This window comes from Mesoplodon densirostris, chromosome 4, assembly GCF_025265405.1.
Source record: "Mesoplodon densirostris isolate mMesDen1 chromosome 4, mMesDen1 primary haplotype, whole genome shotgun sequence".
Lineage (NCBI taxonomy): Eukaryota > Metazoa > Chordata > Mammalia > Artiodactyla > Ziphiidae > Mesoplodon > Mesoplodon densirostris.
The window spans coordinates 50,007,962-50,028,394 of NC_082664.1; the positions used below are offsets into that span (position 1 = coordinate 50,007,962).

At 37.5% G+C, this 20,433-nt stretch overlaps 1 non-coding gene and 1 pseudogene across 1 annotated transcript; one reads left to right on the forward strand and one right to left on the reverse strand.

The window, feature by feature from the left end:
• Window positions 1-11,035: 11,035 nt before the first annotated feature.
• Window positions 11,036-11,142, reverse strand: LOC132490107 (U6 spliceosomal RNA). Its single transcript, XR_009532468.1, has one exon. It is a non-coding gene; the product is annotated as a U6 spliceosomal RNA (small nuclear RNA).
• Window positions 11,143-13,976: 2,834 nt separating this feature from the next.
• LOC132489179 (FUN14 domain-containing protein 1-like) lies at window positions 13,977-14,443 on the forward strand (annotated as a pseudogene).
• Window positions 14,444-20,433: the final 5,990 nt, after the last annotated feature.

A 20,433-nucleotide genomic window follows, 5' to 3' on the forward strand; every position in this document is an offset into this window, starting at 1 on the left:
TAAGAAATAAAAAGATAGAAAAAAAGCTGTGATTAATGGCAGATTAAACAATTCTGTACAAAGAGAATCCAGGAGAATTGACAGACACATTATTGGAATTCATCAAGATTACTTGATAAATGATACTTATACAAAAGTCAGTTACAGGGACTTCCCTAGTGGCGCAGTGGTTAAGAATCTGCCTGCCAATGCAGGGTACATGTGTTCAAGTCCTGGTCCAGGAAGATCTCGCATGCCACCGAGCAACTAAGCCCGTGTGCCACAACTACAGAGCCAGTGCTCTAGGACCCTCGAGCCACAACTACCGAGCCTGCATGCTACAACTACTGAAGCCCACGCACCTAGACCCCATGCTCCACAACAAGAGAAGCCACTGCAATGAGAAGCCCGCACACGGCAACGAAGAGTAGCCCCCACTCAGCACAACTAGAGAAAGCCTGTGCGCAGCAATGAAGACACAACGACCCGACACGGCCAAAAATAAATAAATAAATGAATAAGTTTATTTTAAAAAAATCAGTTACATTACTTTACACCAATAAGTTAGGTCAATGTAATTTTTTAAAATAAAAATACCATTTTTAAGACCCGATAAGAAACAGAAAGCACTGAGAAGCAAATATCACAAAATATGTACCAGATCTTTGAGGTGAAGATGTTAAAGAAGTCCTAAATAAATGGAAAGGTTTATTATTATTTTGTAAATATGTAGATTAAATAGAAAAAGTTTATTTTTACCAAGTTAATAATGTTAATACAACAAATCTTGAATTAATAAATGTTAATACAATAAAAATTCCATTTTTGTGGAATTTAATAAGCTGACTCTGAATTTTATACAAAAGAACAAACAGCCAAGAGAACTTAAGACAAATAAGCAGGGAGACATGCCTTATCAAATATCAAAATTATAATGACGTTAAGTAATTAAAACAGTGTGGTGTAAGTACAGAGGTAGACAAATGGAATATGGAACAAATTAGAGAGTCCAGGAACAGACCCATGCAAATAATAAAACTTGCTAAATAAATAAGAGAGATGTCCATACAGATCAGCAGGAGAAAGATGGACCATGTGAGAAATGGTTCTGGGGAAAATAGTTAACCACAAGAGGAAAAATAGAACTAGAGCTCCACATCTCACCACATACAAGAGGTGACTCAAGCTGAATTAGACCTTGACATCCAAAGCAAAACTTTAACTCTTTTGGAGGAAAACTGAAGAAAATTTCTGTAAGGGCATGAAAATATTTTTTTAAAAAGATAAAATAAGGGCCTCCCTGGTGGCGCAAGTGGTTGAGAGTCCGCCTGCCGATGCAGGGGATACGGGTTCGTGCCCCGGTCTGGGAGGATCCCATATGCCGCGGAGCGGCTGGGCCCGTGAGCCATGGCCGCTGGGCCTGCGCGTCCGGAGCCTGCGCGTCCGGAGCCTGTGCTCTGCAACGGGGGAGGCCACAACAGTGAGAGGCCCGCATACCGCAAAAAAAAAAAAAAAAAAAAAAAAAGATAAAATAAGTTCAAACCATAAATGAAAGATTGGAATATTTGACTAGATTTTTTCAAAATTCCGTATTACAAAAGATAGCATGGAGGAAATGTTAAACTACAGACTGGGATAAGGTATTTACAGTGCAGACGATGGACAAAGAGTTGGTTCTTAATATGTAAATGATTCCTAAAAAGAAAAAAAAAGGTAACACAATATAGAAATGGCAAAGAATATAGATAGACAAGTCATGGAGGAACGGGGGGTTAACCTTAAGAGTAATCAAGGAAATGCAAATGAAACCACAGTGAGGTACCATTTCACACTTGTCATATTGGTAAAAATTAAAAAGTCTGACCATCCCAGTGGGTGGAGACAATATGGATCAACACTGCTGGGGTGGGAGAGGAGAGAGTAAGTTAGAATTATCACTTAGAGCAATTTGGCAAAATTTAGTAAAGTTGAGAATGTGTATTCACTATAATGCTGCAATTTCACTTCAAGGTGTCTACCCTAGAAACTCTTTAACAGGTACACAAGGAGGCACATAGAGGATGCTCGCTGCAGCATTATTTGTAATGGCAAATAGGTGAAAATCACATTGATGTCCATCAGCAGGAGAATGAATAAATAAATGATGATGTCTTCATACTAATTTATTGGCCATGTGATCTAGAAGTAAGATCTATTAATAGCAACAACAGCAATAGAAGTAGTACTGGTAGTGATAGTAGGAATGTATAGCAGTACAGTAAATGCCTCAACATGGCTTAATTGCACAAATAAGGGAATGGGAAAAAGAAAGTCGCAGAGGATTGTATATGGTATAACACCATTTGTGTCAAATTTAAAACCGTTAAAGCCATACCATATAATGTCTACGGATACACACATATGTTACGGGATTGTAGAAACATGCCTGGGAATGATGAATACCAAATTCTGGATGGTGATTACTTTTGAAGGTGGAGAGAGGGAAATGGGATCAAAGAGCTGCAGTAGTATCTATTTTATTTTTGTATGCCTGAAAACAACAACTTTTTAAAAGGGTTACTTGGGTTGAGATCATACTTAACATTTCTCATCTACCCGTTGTTCATGCCCCTGTTCATACACACTGGCTGCTTAGAAACATGATTAATTTAAATCCAGGAAGACTTCATTTAAAATGCCCAAGGCAAGCAAGCAACCTCATTTCAAAAACACTTTTAAAAATTCTATTTTGTCCTTTTTTGACACAGAAATAAGTTTCCTGAGAATTGGGGCTGTGCTGTATGTTTTCCTGGTCATCTAGCATAAGATAAAAGTTAAAAGTACATTATACAAATTAGTTGGTGATTCACTTCTCTAGAAGTTGAAAATAAATTTTCCATGGAATACTTTGAACAGAGTGATTAACTCCCCACCCTAACCCACGAAATCCTATTTAATCCATGTAGTTGCTTAAATTGAAGACAATTATGACAAACATAAGAAACCATATGTATTTTTTTCTCAGTACTACAAAATAACATCAGCCTCAGTAGAGGTCTACTTTCATTGAAACAGGAAAATACTAAATTCGCTGGTGTTCTAAATTTCCCTTTCTCTCAGAGTATTTAATAACCTCATCTCTTTGCAAATATACAACTCAATCCAATTCCAAATATGCCATAATTATGTTCTTCTGAAATGGATTTTCCTCAATGATGAAAATTCTTAATTCAAAGCCAGCACCTCCCAACTGATTTGTGGGGACTTCAAAGGGGAGTGTCAGGAAAACCCTGCCCCAAGTCAGTCCCTCTTCCTGGGTGACTGCCTGGATCCCCCTCCCTCTCAGAGCCAAAACAAGCCTGGTGGGAGAAGAGTGGATGCCCCACCTGGGTAGACAGAAGCTGCGGAAGGGGGACTGGGCAGAAGTAGCAGAGACAGCACTGCTGGGGAGGATAACAGGGCATCATCAGGAAGATCTAGGTTGAAACCAGGAAGATGACAAGCTCTAAGGGCAAAGCATCACAGAACAAGAATGAACAGGGTTGAAAAGCAGAGAGAAATTAAGTTGTTCAAATCCAAGTCTGTTGACCGTGAGTTTGGGCTGGAGTTCCCGTAAGGTGGGAGCTGTGCACCTGAGCTGGGTGCAAGGGCTTGATGGAGTTTATAGACAGGACATCTGGGAGGAATTTCTTCTTGTCTTCTATCTGGAAATTGAGATCCATCTTTTCTCCCCCTTTTCATCCTTCTCCTTTTTCTCCTCTCTTCTTTCTTTCCTCCATCTTCTTTTCTTTGGAAAAAAAACTTTATATACATTTCACAACTCCAAATGGATAACTTAATATTTTATCATATTTGCTTCAAATATTTTTAATCAAAATATAAAGCGTTACAAATAAAATTGTCCCTCTCTTCAGTCCTATTCATCTCTGCCCAAGTAGACGGTCCTAGATAAGATCGCTTATTTGACAGAATTCTCTAGTATGCAAGAATACAGGCTTGAGGGCCTCCCTGGTGGCGCAAGTGGTTGAGAGTCCGCCTGCCGATGCAGGGGATACGGGTTCGTGCCCCGGTCTGGGAGGATCCCATATGCCGCGGAGCGGCTGGGCCCGTGAGCCATGGCCGCTGAGCCTGCGCGTCTGGAGCCTGTGCTCCGCGACGGGGGAGGCCACGACAGTGAGAGGCCCGCATACCGCAAAAGGAAAAAAAAAAAAAAAAAAAAAAAAAAAAAAGAATACAGGCTTGAGAACCAAATTGCCTGGGTTCAAATCTTGTCTCTGTCTCCAATTAACTGAGGCTCTAGTGTCAGCTGTGGAGTTGACTAGTGTCAGTCTTTGTTGGCCCTCAGTATCTTTGAATATTCCTCCAATGTTTGGGCAAAGGACACCTGCCAGCACCTGGTCAGATGACACCACAGAGAGGAATAGCACAGATGTGCTTGCCCCAGCATGGAGCTGGCGGAGGCCACAGCAGCTGTATAGATGAGTGGGGCAGGGGGAGATAAGTAGATTTCCTACCATGTGGGAACAGACCCTGGCATAGGACTCCAGCCAAGAGGAGAAAGGAGTTGAAAGAGAGCCATAATCTTATGGCTTTTAAACCCTGTGAATGTACCCATTAGAAAACTTAGTCAAAGCAGTGCCCTGACAACTGACTAAACCAGATCCATATTCATTCTCCCTGGAGTGCAAGAAAAAAGGGAGAGGAACTAGGAGAAGAGAGGAGCTTTGTGAGCTTCCCCCCGCCCAGGCCAGGTGCACAGAGAGGTGTTCCCAATCCCTGGGTCCTGGGAGTCTGGGTCCAAGCTTCTTGTCAAGCTAAGACACCTATTACAATGGTAGAGTTAAATCTTTTGCCCAGAAATCTGCCCAGAAAAACTAGCTCAGAAATCTACAGATAGAGAAGATAGAATATGCTTATAGGGACTTCAAGAGAAGAGGTAAAGAATGCCAGGAGTTTGGGTGTTAGTTAAAGTCTATTTATTTAAGAGGTGTGGGAAGTTGTTGAGCAATTCTTCTATTCTCTTATCCAAATGTTAGTGAAATGAATTAGCTGTAACATGTTAAACATGCTTACGTGTATAAAATACTCATCATAAAATCACATCAAGATAGCTAAAATCGGTCTTAAAATATTAAATAATTCCCCCTTCATGTCATCCCAGGATCATATTTTAAAGATGGAATAGTTCTGCTAGCTAATCTCTCAAGTCACCCAGGATTTAGACCACAAGATTCAAAATTCTAACTGATGACCTGGTATTAACTTATAATCCTGTCACTAGGATAATTAACTTGTCATGAGGTAGATAAATGATATAAAATAGTATAAATGGTATAAATGAAATGATATAAATTCTTGGTTATTATAGAAACCTTAAAATGATTTAAAAGTAATCCATAAAGAAAATCTTTTTTTATCTGACATTTACTAGCACCAGCGGTCCTTTCTCACAATGTCAGAATGCTCCTTATGTTTGTTTTTATGTTTTTTCAGTTTTTTTTTAAATAGACTATTTTTAGAGCAATTTTAGTTTCACAGCAAAATTGAGTGGAAGTCATGGATTTCCCATGCACCCTTTTACCCCCACTTATCCAGAGTCTCATTAGCAACATCTGTCACAAGAATGGTACATTTATCCTTGTGTTTTTCTACTGCCAAGACTATGAATCAACAAAGTTTGACCTTTTAAAGCTTTTGTCATTTAGATGAACCTTCTTCATCCCAGCCTTGTTAATGATCATTGACAGGACTTCTTGTACTAAATGAACATCTTTTTAACTCAGCCAATTATGGCCCAGTTGACAATTGCAAGAGGGCAGTTGGAGAGAGAAACTCCAGACTAGGATTTCCCAAAAAGTAGGGAGTGAGGCAAAAAAAGGATGTGGTAACCGTTAAGAAAGTTTGAGCCACTGTCTCCCACTGCCAAAAAGTGGTTTAGGGGTAATACTAGCATCATATGATTCTTCAGGAAAAAGAGTCATAATGTCAATTAAGTGTGTGAAAAACCACAGGCACTCTCTTGGAGACTTATGATGCACATGAGTGTATTAAAGACTGAGAAATTCTTTACTAAAAGAACCTTGATAATTTTTTTCTAACCTAGTATTACCTAGATTTATTTGACCACAGGGAAGTAATCCTATTCTATTAACATTTATGGAATTTGGGCTCCATGAAAATCATTTGGGAAAGTGCTGATCAGCATTTGGCATCAAGTTATCCAAGATGAAGGACAATAAAACAAAGAGAAGCATGAGACTAAAAAAATGTCTGAGGAAAGGAGCCTAAAGAGACAACGAGATTGAAGTCACAGGAAAGGGATCATTAGTAGAGTCCAGTAAGAACTCTTTAGAGACTTCCTTGGCGGTCCAGTGGTTAAGACTCCACGCTTCCACTACAGGGGGCACAGATTTGATCCCCGGTCGGGGAACTAAGATCCTGCATGCGGCGTGGCCAAAAAAGAGAAAACTCTTTAACATTCCTGGCAGCCAAATGACATAGGTATTATAAATGTACACATTTTGCAGATGAGAAAATAGAGTCTCCAAGAGGTTAAGTTGCCTAGGGTCATTATTAGCTGGTCTTCAAGATCAGGTGTGATTCCATAGACTGTGTTCTCTCCACTGTGCCATATTTTTCTCTAAGTTCTGGCAATTTCGTTTTCTAAATATTTCCCCCACTTTTCCCTTCTTTTCATCTTTCCACTGAAGTAGTAGTGGATGATGAATCAAGTTTTTGGACATTTTGAATTGAGGTTCACAGATTATGCTTCATTTCTTCCCTCCATTTCATCATACATATTTCCTTTTCTGCCCTGAATACTCTGAGATCTCTTTCCCAACTCCCTATCTGCCTCCACGCTTTTGCCAAATCTCCAGAGCAAATATTGTATTGAAAAAATTATAAATTGATGAAAATATTTTACTATGAAGAGAATATTGGCTTAAAAATAAGCTCCAGTAGTGGATGGACACTTTTAGTACAGATAAATATAAAAATTTTAATAACATCTGTTTCCTGAGTCACATGCATGTTTTAAAGTACACTGAATAATGAAAACAGCGTTATTGTCAGAATATGCCTTCAAGGTTTAATTGAAAATGAGGCTACTTCCAGTGCATGAGAAATCTGGGGACTGACCTTTCCTCCAAAATCTCATTCTGTTCAAAGCAAAATGTTTTAGTATGGTTACAATTGTCAATAGTGAGCAAATCCACAAACAACCTCGATCCATTACTACCAGACATTAGGATCATGCCCTCCCTTTGCTTTCTTCACCTGTACTACTTTCTCTTCCACCAGACTCCTGTTTATTTATTTTTCCCTATTTATGTGTTGAGTTTTTAAAAATCTTTTAAAATATTTGAAAAAATTAAAAAATAAATCTGTATAGTATACTGTGAAATAATAGAAAATATATATATTGGTCTCTGCTCCTGGTTCCTGGACCAGGGCTCCTAAAACCCTTGTAAGTTCCTAAGTGATAAGACCACTAGGAGCTTCTTTCGTTCTAATGATGTGACTCTGAGTGGGCTCCTAAATGGCTCCTGGATGAGGGCTTGCCATCAGAAAGGCCAAGCCATGATTAGAAGCCTGGAATTTTCAGCCCCACCCTCCAATATCTTGAGAAGAAAGAAGGGCTGAAAATAGAGTTAATGATCTATCATGCCTAAGTAATACAGTCTCCATACAATCCCCAAAGTATGGGGTGTGGAGAACTTCCAGGTTGGTGAACACATCTATAAGGGAGGCTGATGCACCCCAACTCCATGGGGACAGAAACTCCTGTACTTGGGACCCTCCCAGACCTCACCTTATGTATCTCTTCCTCTGGCTGTTCATCTGTCCTTTATTATATCCTTTAAGAAATTGGTGAATGTCAGTAAGTGTTTCCCTGAGTTCTGTGAGCTCTAGTAAATTAATCAAACCTGACGAGGGGGTCACTGGAACCTCTGATTTGTAGGCAAACTCAGACAGAAGTTGTGGGTAACCTGGGGACCTACTAGTGATTGGCATCTGAAGTGTGGTAGGAGGGACAATCTTGTGGGACTGAGCCCTTAACCTGAGGGATCTGATGCTAAGTCCAGGTAGGCAGTGTCAGAACTGAGTTAGATTGTAGAACACCCAGCTGGTATCGTGGAGAATTGCTTGATGTGGGGAAAAACCTCCACACAGTTGGTGACCAGAGTGAAGTGTTCTGTGGGACCTAGTAAGGGAGACACATAGGAAAGAAACACAGTAGGAAGAACTGGGTTATTCCCTACATAGGCAGATGGAAGACTAAGGTTTTTTCATTATACATACCATAAGAGAATTAAGGGGTAAACTTAAAGATTTCCATTCCTCTTTGTTAGCATCAGTTTATATATTGTCATTAACAAAGTTGTGTTGGTTTCTTTTTGTGATATTCACATATTCATAAATAAGCATGAGAGTGCAGTCAGTGGGATGTCTAGTTAGCAGAGTGGTCTTAAGTAAAGAATAGCATCTTTTATATACTAATAAGATTCTGATTCATATTAACTCTTAAGACTGGAAAAATAAAAGGATAATTTTATTTTCTGGTTAGAGTCCAAAACAGAAATATCTTTCTGATGGGTGTATGCTTAGATGAAACAAAGTACAATCAGTAAGCACCAACCAGAGATTTGCAGCTCAAGTGCTTTGCCAGCTCTATGGGAGAAGATTACACCACATTTCCCTTTGCAAAATGTATGATCTGGTTGGGAAGACAGAACTAGCACACAAGGAATATGAGGGAATCATGCAAGGGAGTATGTAATTCAGTGTTAACTCTGTGGAATATACAGAACTGTCCTGACACGACATTTTGACATTTGCTTTTGGCATCTTACAATTCCTCATTTCTGTGCTCCTCTCCTTTTCCCTGGGTCCTGCTCTCTAACCTCCCAGGTAGCCAGAATATATACTCTCCTTGCCACCATATCTGACCTCAAGTGTGTATTTATTGAATTCAAGTTGCTATAGATTACAAAATATACGATTATTTTTGTACCACTATGAAAAAATCATGTCAATTAAATTATATTACACTGCTTTCATTTAATTTAAAAATTTAAATCATTTAGAATTGGGCTTAGATAGAATTTTTACATATAATACTCTTTTGCATACACAAAAAGGAAAATAAACTTAATGGTTAAATAATTACAGTTTTCTCAAACCTTCACAACTTCCAATAAAATAATGTTATTAAACTAATTTTTATTGAGTTATAAATGACTAGCCCCCAATTCAATTTCATTTTAAGTCAAGATGTATTTATTGAATATCACTATATATCCTACAGAGGATCCAAGAAGAAGTTCAAATAAAGTTCAGCAAAGAGGTTAAGATCTGAACTGGACCCTGTGGGATGGATGAGATTATACTTTTGGGAGATGAGATGCAAGAAAAGGGAGAAAGTTGAAAAAATAAACCTCTGTGATGTGAATGATTGTTCAGTTGCAAAGAGATATTGCAAGTACCAGTCTGATATCAGAAACAGACAATTCACACAAAAATAAATAAAACCAAAAACATACGAACACAGAGTTATCCATTAAAAGTATCCACTCTTCAACCAAAATGTCCGAACTGAAATAAAGTACTTAAAAAATGAATAAAAGAATAAAAGCTAAAGCATGGAATATTACACAGATATATAAAAATGGAAACTATTTACAGTATAGTATCAAGTAAAAAAGTGAGGTACAAAGTTATAGCATAATTACATCAGTTAAAAAAATATATGCCTGTAACCCAAATTGCAGAAAGAACTTAGGTAGAAATACATATGATTCTTCCTTCTAGATTTTTTTTTTGATGTACTATCTTGTATTAGTTTCTTTCTTAGAGGGTGTATTAGTTTCTTTCTTAGAGGATGTATTAGTTTCCTAGGGCTGCCATGACAAAGTACACAAACTGGATGGCTTAACAGACATTTGTTTTCTCACAATCCTGGAGACTACAAGCCCAAGATCAAGGTGTCAGCAGGGCTGATTTCTTCTGAGGCCTCTCTCCTTGGCCTGTAGATAGCACTCTTCTCCCAGTGTCTCACATGATTTTTTTCTCTGTGTGTCTCTATGTCCTAATTTTTTCTTTCAAGGACACCAGTCTTATTGCATTAAGCCCATCTATATGATCTTATTTTACCTTAATTAACTTTTTAAAAAATTTTTTATTGGAGCATAGTTGATTTACAGTGTTGTATTAGTTTCAGGTATACAGCAAAGTGAATCAGCTATACATATACATATAACCACTTTTTTATTTTTTTACATTCTTTTCCCATATAGGCCATCACAGAGTATTGGGTAGAGTTCCCTTTGCTATACAGCAGGTTCTTATTGGTTATCTATTTTATATACAGTAGTGTGTATATCAGTCCCAGTCTCCCAATTTATCCCTCCCCCACCCATCTCCCGGTAACCATAAGTTTGTTTTCTACATCTGTGACTCTACTTCTGTTTTGTAAATAAGTTCAATTGTACCTTTTTTGAGATTCCACATATAAGCAATATCACATGATATTTGTCTTTCTGTGTCTGACTTACTTCACTCAGTATGATAACTCTAGGTCCATCCATGTTGCTGCAAATGACATTACTTTGTTCTTTTTTATGGCTGAGTAATATTCCATTGTATATGTGTACCACATCTTCTTTACCCATTCCTCTGTGATAGACATTTAGGTTGCTTCCATGTACTGGCCATTGTAAATAGTGCCGCACTTAACATTGGGGTGCATGTATCTTTTTGAATTATGGTTTTCTCTGGGTATATGCCCAGTAGTGGAATTGCTGGGTCATATGGTAGTTCTATTTTTAGTTTTTTAAGGCACCTCCATACTGTTCTCCCTAGTGGCTGTACCAATTTACATTCCAACCAACAGTGCAAGAGGGTTCCCTTTTCTCCACACCCTCTCCAGCATATATTGTTTGTAGATTTTTTGGTGATGGCCATTCTGACTGGTGTGAGGTGATACCTCATTATAGTTTTGATTTGCATTTCTCTAATAATTAGTGATGTTGAGCATTTTTTCATGTGCTTTTTGGCCATCTGTATGTCTTCTTTGAAAAATACGGAATGCCTCACGAATTTTCATGTCATCCTTGGGCAGGGGCCATGCTAATCTTCTCTGTATCATTCCAGTTTTCATATATGTGCTGCCGAAGTGAGAACCTTCTATATTTTTTTTTGACACTGTTTTTATACCCTCTTTTTAATTATCAGTTTGAAAGTACATATGAGGAAAAGTGAACTCAGCAGGTTGGCTGGGGGTGGGGAAGAATGATATAGTAGGTAAATCAATAGATTATAAAAAGAGAAGAAATTATTATCAAAATATTATTTAAATGCTAACATAAACCTATTATACTTCTGCTTCATTTTAATATAATATTCTTTTTTTTTTTTTTTTTTTTTTTTTTTTTTTGCGCTATGCGGGCCTCTCAGTGCTGTGGCCTCTCCCGTTGAGGAGCACAGGCTTTGGGCCATGGCTCACAGGCCCAGCCGCTCTGTGGCATGTGGGATCTTCCCAGACCAGGGCACGAACGCGTGTCCCCTGCATCAGCAGGCAGACTCTCAACCACTGTGCCACCAGGGAAGCCCTCATTTTAATATAATATTCTAATAAGTTATCCAAAGGAATCAGAAAAAGAGAAGCATGGTATAACAGATACTGCACTAGTTAAATGCCATGTGTTAATATTTCATGACCAGTTTTTTTCATACACAATCTAATGAAAGCTGTAAATTTTTTTTTATTATAAACAACAGAAATTTATTTCTTACAGTTCTGCAGGCTGGACATACAAGATCAAAGTGATGGTCAATTCAGTGTCTAGTGAGAACCTGCTCCCTCATAGACCACAGTCTTCTCACTGTAATCTCACTTGGCAGAAGGACAATGCTGTAATTTTTTTTAAAGCACAAAATTAGAAAGCCACGGTGGCCATTGACATACTGACAGCCTAAAATATCTACATTTAGGTTTTTCAGATATGTGTTATGTTTTCAGACTCAAAAATAGATTTTTCTATTTTATATATTACCATTTCATGTATTCTTTATTCCTTTGTATAAATCCAAGTTTCCTTCCTGATGCCATTTTCCTTCATCCTAAACTTCCTTCAACACTTCTTTCAGTGCAGGTTTCCTGGTAAGAAACTGTCTTTATTTCACCTTCATTTTTTAAAGGACATATTTGCTGGATATGCAATTACAGGTTAATAAATGTTGATGGGTCCCCTTTTCCTCCCCCTCTAGTAATATTTTAAAATGTCATTCCATTGTCTCCTGATTTGCATTGGTTTTGATGACAAGTCAGTCATAATTCTTATCATAGATCCCTGTATGTAATGCGTCTTGGGCTGTTTTAAATATTTTCTCTTATCATTAGTTTTCAACAATGTAATTACAATGAGTCTTGGTGTTATTTTCTTTGTGATTATCTTTCTTGTTGTTTGTTGTATTTCTTAGAGCTGTGCGCTGTTATTTTCCAACAAATTTGAAGAAAAAAATCGGCATTATTCCTCCAAATAATAGAGCTATTAGGATAGTGTTGATAGTTAATAGGATAGAGTTCTTTCTCACTCTATCCTATAAACCCAATTACACATATGCTATATCACTTGATATTGATGGTATCCCAATATCAAATGTTTTTTTTTAGAACAGCTTACAGAAAAATTGAATGAAAAGTACAGAGAGATCTTTTTCTACCTGATAATTTTAAATTTTATGCTGGATTGTGTATAGTATATTGTTAAGTGCCTAGATTTTATTGTCTTCTCTTAGATGGTGTTGAGTTTTGTTCTGATGGCAGTTAATTTACTTGTGAATTGACACAGTACTTTCGAATCTTGTTTTTAACTTGGTTAGGGCAGATCTAGTCTTTAGTTTAGAGCTAGAATATCCATTGTACTAAGGTGTGGCCTTTTCTGGCTATCAACTGAATACCAGGGGTCTCTCCTCTCGACTGGTTGGCACTCCATGTATCCCAGCCCTGTGTAAGCTGAAGGACCCCTGTGATGGTTTCCTGCTTGGCCTTCAGGAGTCTCGGACTGTGCAAGATCAGCTAAGAATTCAGTAGAAGTTATAAGGGGAACTTCATGCAGATTTCTAGAGTATCTTTGTGAAGCTCCCTCCTTTCTGAGAAAATTCCATTCATCTCAACACCTTTGAACTTTAAACTATGTTTCCTCAGCTCAGTGAGACTACCAGCTCTGTTTGGGTTCCCCATCCTTGCATCATGGTAGTGAAAATTAACTCCGGTCAGAAAACAAGGGTGATGTGCAACTTACATCATTTGTTTCCCTTCCATCAGGGATCACAATCCTGCACTGCCTCTTGTCCAACATTTGAAATGATTGTTTCATATATTTTTCTAGTTTTATGCTTGTTTACCACAGGTACCATTTAGTCTATCATAGTCAAAACCAAAATCCACTATAGAGTTTTTTATTTTAAAAATTGTTTAATGATTGAAAATTTCAAACACATATAAAAGAAGATGGAGGAGTAAGATGAAATCGTAGACACATATCACTCAACTTCAGTAATTAGCAGCTCATGGTCAATCTTGTTTCATCTATACCTATTCATTCATTCACCTCACTTCTATCTTATTTTGAAGCATATATTAGCCATCATATCATTTCATCCACAAATATTTCAGTATTTATCTCCAATAAATAAGATTTTTTACTATAGCCACAATACCATTTTCATACTTTAATGAGTTAATAATTCCTTAATATAATCACATAAAGAGTAATTGTTCATAAAAGGTAAGAGGCAAATACTATTTATATGTTCTTGGGTAATTCAGTTAACTTCCTGGTGCCTCCATTTCCTAATCTATAAAATGGATCTGATGGAAGGGAGTTGGTCTAGGTGTTGTCTCAGGCCCCTTATCCCCACCCTTGTTCTATAACTGGAAATCTTGTACTCTCATATTAAAGGTCATTATCTTGGGTTTGAGCAGCTTGCATTATTTAAAAAAAAAGTAGATCATGGAGACCCAGAACGCCCCTCCCCAAGAATATGAAAGTGATATGACTCTTACGAAGTGTTGGATTTAACTGAATATGCAAGAAGACACCACTGGTGGAATCCAGTGTTTGGCCACAGTTCCGGACCTATGGTAGAAAAATACTCAGTAGCCACCCAGATTGTAATGGGTGGAGTGAGTGGCTGGTGTGCGGGATTTTTGTTCCAGAAAGTTGGAAAACTTGCAGCAACTGCAGTAGGTGGTGGCTTTCTTCTCCTTCAGATTGCCAGTCACAGTGTCTATGTGCCAATTGGCTGGAAGAGAGTTGAAAAAGATGTAAACAAAGCAAAAAGACAGATTAAGAAATGAGCAAATAAGGCAGCACCTGAAATCAACAATATAATAGAAGAAGCAACAGAATTTGTTAAACAGAACATTGTGATATCCAGTGGATTTGTGGGAGGCTTTTTGCTAGGCCTTGCATCTTAAGGATATGAATGTTCTATCATAGTGGAGTCACCTCTGAGAAGAGAAATGGTGGTGACAAGATGGTCTCAACATTACCCATTGACAGATTCTCCAGGATGACAAGTAACAACTAGCTGGACGGTACCAAACTCACTGCTTAGCATTTTGCCATCTGAAATTTGGCAGACTAGTATCTGCTATAAAACAATCTATATGATCTGTGTATAATAGTATTCCTGAGCAAAACATGGCTTTCATTATTTTTTAAAAACTTGCATTTGCTTAAAATTTGCCTATAAAATACCACCATCGGATGTAGATATGGAGAGAGAAAAAAATCTGTTGGCTATATTCCCCAGTGAAGTATCATCCTCATTTTATTTAAATAAGATGTTCTCAATTGTGCTTTTTAGTATAGTGCCAATAATTTAAAAATTTGTATTATAGCCTCAACAGTAGGGCTGACATTTTTTTAAAGATATGTTTGCAATAAACTGAAGAACTGTAATGCCCTTTTATGGAAGGATTTACAAATAATAGAATTATTAAAGATATTAAACAAATTTAATACCAATTTTTAGGTTGTTTTTTCCTGCAATTCTTCCTTTGCTTGCTATGTAATAACTATAGTAAATGCTCTTCTAGGGAAATGCTCTTCTAGGGAAATACTACATGTCTAAAGATCTTTTTCTTTTTTTGATGTCTATAGTTGTAAAAATATCTTCTTGTATATAAGCTTCTAATTTTTTAATTCATTTGTTTATCTTGGCAGCCTGGGTAGAATTAATTATTTTGAGGGTACATACAGTTGGGTCACGGTTTCATTTTATTAACTTTGAGTGAACGTTGTTTTTCATTTTAAAAAGTCCTAATTATTATTTTGACCCTTTCTTTACAAAGAGGTAAAAATCACCTTAAAATACTTAGTAGTATAGTATGAATTTATTGTCTGAAGAACAGTGATTTTCTATATAATCATGAAATTGTAGTTTAAAGAGAATCATCTCTTTGATCTAGTCTGAGATGTAAATGCTGAGGCTTTCAGCTTTTTAGGTAGCATTTTATGTTGGTCCCAACACTAGGCCAGTTGACTTGTTTCTCAGGGCCGATATCACACTCCCTCAGAGCGTCCTTGGCCTAGAAAAGCTTTTTGTATTGTTTGTTTTGTCCAGAGTTCTACGTTGGAATTGGGAAAAACAGCAGAACAACATGTGTTGGAATCTTCAGATTGGAAGGACTTTGCAGATACTCAGACTATCTCCTTTTGATAGGAAGTCCCTATAGTATTTTTTGTGTATTGTAAACATAAGGCATTTCATACTTTCAAGATTGTTACAGTGTGTGTGCTTTCATTTTTGCAGGACTCCTTAAAATTGAATGTGGGATTGATCTTCATTTTCTTCCTTTACTCTCAGCGCCTCAGATAAAATGCTAAATAAAACTAAGACTTTCTTAATATGAAGAGATTTTGCTTATAAATACTTAATTTTTCTTCTTTGAGCTTTTCTCTGTTTCTGCCTTGCCTAGCTTCTCATGACTGTGGAATTAAAAGGGAAAAATATTCTACGTTAGGCAGAACCTGGGCCGCGCTTCTGTGTGCCGTATCTGCGTGATACCTTTTATCCGATATTGTGTGGTAGGCTACTGCGAGGGGCTGTAGGAGCCGGCTCAGTTTGTTCATTTTGGAAATATTTATAGTGCCTGTTCTGTGTCTGATACATTGGGAAAGTGGGGGGCACAAAAATGTCTGCCCCCAAATAAAGACAAAATATTCCTATATGAAAAGTTACATACTAATATAGGAGAACCTGGCATACGAGTTAGTGGCAAATGAGTTGTAGAGATAACTACTTTCAGAGTCCAAACATGAATGAAAAGTGAAAAAGAGCACTTCATCTTTTACCTATACATTTCCCAGTATTTGTTGATTTGTTTGAAAATATTTGTATACCAGTGTAAAATATTATCAGCTCTCTCCATACGCTCTCCTCTCTGTTATGCTCCTTGTTCTGCCTCGTGTCCGTGCCGTTTCCCCACGAGGTTGTATGCTACTTGAGGCAGTTGTGTGTGGTGTTAATTAATCTATAACTTGTGACACACCCTCTGTAATGCTTTGCTCACCATAGGTATTCAGCTGATGTTGTGAATGAGTATGTGAAAAGCATATGACTGTGCTAGAGTTGGTGTCAACCTATAGGAAATCTTCTCCGTATGGCAGTCCTGTGAATCAGAAGCTCCATCAGAAATGACTTGGTGGGGCTTGGCCTGAATGAAAAGCCTATAGCTTGCCTTTGCCTAAAATGGGGACTTTTATGTTTGAGGGCATAAAGGTTGTTTGCAAGATTTGTTAAAACTTGAGTATGTGGAATATAGATATTTTGTGGCTTAGGCTTTGGAAGATTTGTGAGGACATTTTGACTGATTTTTATTTTTTATTCTTAGAGCCCTCCCCAATCTCCCTCACAAAAAAAGATGATTTTTAACATTTTCTTATTTCAAATGCAATATGAATGAAATATGTTTATTATAGAAAATACATCAGCATAAAGAATATATAGAATGTCGATAATGTGATGTACCTAGAGATAATCATTGTCCATATTTTGATACATAGCCTTTGGAATTTTTTCTACATATATATAAATACATAGTATGTGTATTTTGTATATATAAAAAAGTAGTGTTCAGATTTTCAGTTGTCTCATGAATGTTGTAATTTTTTTCACAGTTGTTTTGAATCAGGACCCATGTATTTAATAAGCACAATAAAGATAGGAAAGAAATCAGGAGGAAGTTGAATCATGCAAGGCCCTGGAGTTTTAAAAAGGATGGAGTTTTAAAAAGGAGGTATTATTTAACAACGACAAATGCTGCAGGGAGGTCAAATAAGAAAAAGGCTACAAACAACAAGACTATTGGATTCAACAAGAAGAGTCTCAGTAAACTGCTTTGCTAGAGCAGCTTTGGTGGTAGTGGCTGGGGGCAGGAGGGAATGACTCGGTCCAGATCACAGGAGATTGAAGAGTAAATGAGACTTGAGGAAGTGAAAACAGGCATAAATAAAGAGGCTTGATATGGAGGGAAAGAGATGATGCTAAGTAGAGTGGAATGTAGGTCAAATTTGTTTTTTTTTTTAAATATGAGAAGGTCAAAGCACATATTTAATGCTGACAGAAACACCAGCAGAAAAGACACGTTAAAGACACAAAAGCAAGGTGCTGATGTCTAAAGGAAGGCTCCTGAGGAGACGGGAGGGAATGGAAATCAGAGCAGAGGTGAAAAAGCCAGGCTCGTAAAGGCAAATGCTTCCTCCATGCTGATGGGGTGGTGAAACCAGATACAATTGTGTAAACTTGATTGTTGGGGCTCAGGAATCTGGGATGCACCCCATTGGATGGTATACAGTGGAAGCTGAGTTCATCTGCTCTGAGTAACGTGAGGGTGTTAGAAGACCAATGAGGTTAAAGAAAGGTTTCAAGGAGAGTAGCAGAGAGAGGGAAGAGGCTATAAGAAGGCTGGTCATGTAGTATTGAGGGCCCAGCAAGGGTTAGAGACAGATGTTTTGATGGGGCACCAATCTGCGCAGTGGGGTGATTTTCCTCAGCCACACTCAGGATACTGGATGTTTGTTACTCATGTATCTACAAAATAAATTTTAAAAAAAGCTCAAAGGACATGAGGAGAACTTTTTGCTTATTCCTTGTGCTCTATTGGTTTTGTGGTCTTCAGATTAGAAAGCCACCTTTGGGGAATATGGAAGAGGAGCCTCCTGATTCAATGAGCTGTCTAATTAGGGAACTCTCCACTGTCCTCTGATTCAAAGATGCTCTATGTTTTAGCCTTGATTAATACCAAATGCCTTACTTAATCGTATTTTCCCCATCCTTCTCTACAACATCTTGATCTATAATTACTGGTCTTGTACACTAATATTCTCAGCACTGCCAGGTTGGCTTTCAACCAGATTTGATGGCTGGGTCTTCCTTGCACCAACCCTGCCTAGGTCATGATACCAAGTAGCCTTCTTGGGACACTCTGTTCTCCCCTCCCAATGTGATCAACTTCAGAGCAACCTCAGTAAGGCATGCGTTCCCAGTAACTCAAGATTGATTAGTCTGTAACTTGGTCTGTTATGCTTTTCTCTGGGTGATGATGATTAGGATTTTACCTTTGGCTAAATAAAGATTTTTAAATGTAATTATATATACTGATGTCAATGATGAGATGGCAATCTCTATATCTTCTTTGGAGAAATTCACTAACAAGTTCCCAAAGTAGCAAAGCGAATGATTAAAATCTGCCCTGATCTCAAATTTCAGAAACCTCTCAGTATCTTCTCAGTTGGTGGTCCTTTGCGGATATAGCCAGTGTTCTTTCTCACGGAAAAAAAAACATTATTTCCAGGAGAGGGACTCACCATATCTAAATTAATTATGGAAGTAATGGAAAATATTTTTCTTCTAGAAAAAATATCTATGGCATTTGCAAGATAAAAATGTTAGTAAATAAAAAAATAAAATTCAAAGAAACTTGTCAGTAAAGATAGCAATCTAGGTATAAAGTGGTTATATCATTTTCTGCTTAATATTGGAAAAAAATACCTTTAAAATTCTGTGCACATTTATTTAGGGAGACCCTTGCCTAAATATCTCTTTATAGATTGGAAGCTTCCTTAATATTCACAGTGAAAAGAATTATTTTCTCCTTTCTTTTTTGATTTATTTTATTTATTTATTAAAATGTTTTTGAACATCTTTATTGGAGTATAATTGCTTTACAATGTTAGGGAGTATTCTAATGTTGCTTTACAACTGTTATACAGTTTCTGCTATATAGCAAAGTGAATCAGCTATATGTATACATATATCCCCATATCCCTCCCCTCCCACCCTCCCTATCCCACCCCTCTATGTGGTCACAAAGTACAGAGCTGATTTCCCTGTGTTATGCAGCTGCTTCCCTCTAGCTATCTATTTCACATTTGGTAGTGTATATATGTCAATGCTACTCTCTCACTTCGTCCCAGCTTACCCTTCCCCCTCCCTGTGTCCTCAAGTCCATTCTCTACATCTGCATCTTTATTCCTGTCTTGCCCCTATTTTCATCAGAACCATTTTTTTTAGATTCCATATATATATGTGTTAGCATACAGTATTTGTTTTTCTCTTCCTGACTTACTTCACTCTGTATGACAGATTAGGTCCATCCACCTCACTACAAATAACTCAATTTTGTTTCTTTTTATGGCTGAGTAATATTCCATTCTATATATGTGCCAATCTTCTGTATCCACTCATCTGTCGATGGACACTTAGGTTGCTTCCATGTCCTGGCTGCTGTAAATAGTGCTGCAATGAACATTGTGGTACATGTCTCTTTTTTGAATTATGGCTTTATCAGGGTATATGATGCCCAGTAGTGGGATTGCTGGGTCATATGGTAGTTCTATTTTTAGTTTTTTAAGGCACCTCCGTACTGTTCTCCATAGTGGCTGTACCAATTTACATTCCAACCAACAGTTCAAGAGGGTTCCCTTTTCTCCATACCCTCTCCAGCATTTATGGTCTATAGATTTTTTGATGATGGCCATTCTGACCGGTGTGAGGTGATACTCATTGCAGTTTCGATTTGCATTTCTCTAATAATTGGTGATGTTGAGCATGCTTTCATGTGTTTGTTGGCAATCTGTATATCTTCTTTGGAGAAATATCTATTTAGGTCTTCTGCCCATTTTTGGATTGGCTTGTTTGTTTTTTTGATATTGAGTTCATGAGCTGCTTGTATATTTTGGAGATAAATCCTTTGTCAGTTGCTTCATTTGCAACTATTTTCTCCCATTCTGAGGGTTGCCTTTTTGTCTTGTTTATGGTTTCCTTTGCTGTGTAGAGCTTTTAAGTTTCATTAGGTCCCATTTGTTTATTTTTGTTTTTATTTCCATTTCTCTAGGAGGTGGTCAAAAAGGATCTTGCAGTGATTTATGTCATAGAGTGTTCTGCCTATGTTTTCCTCTA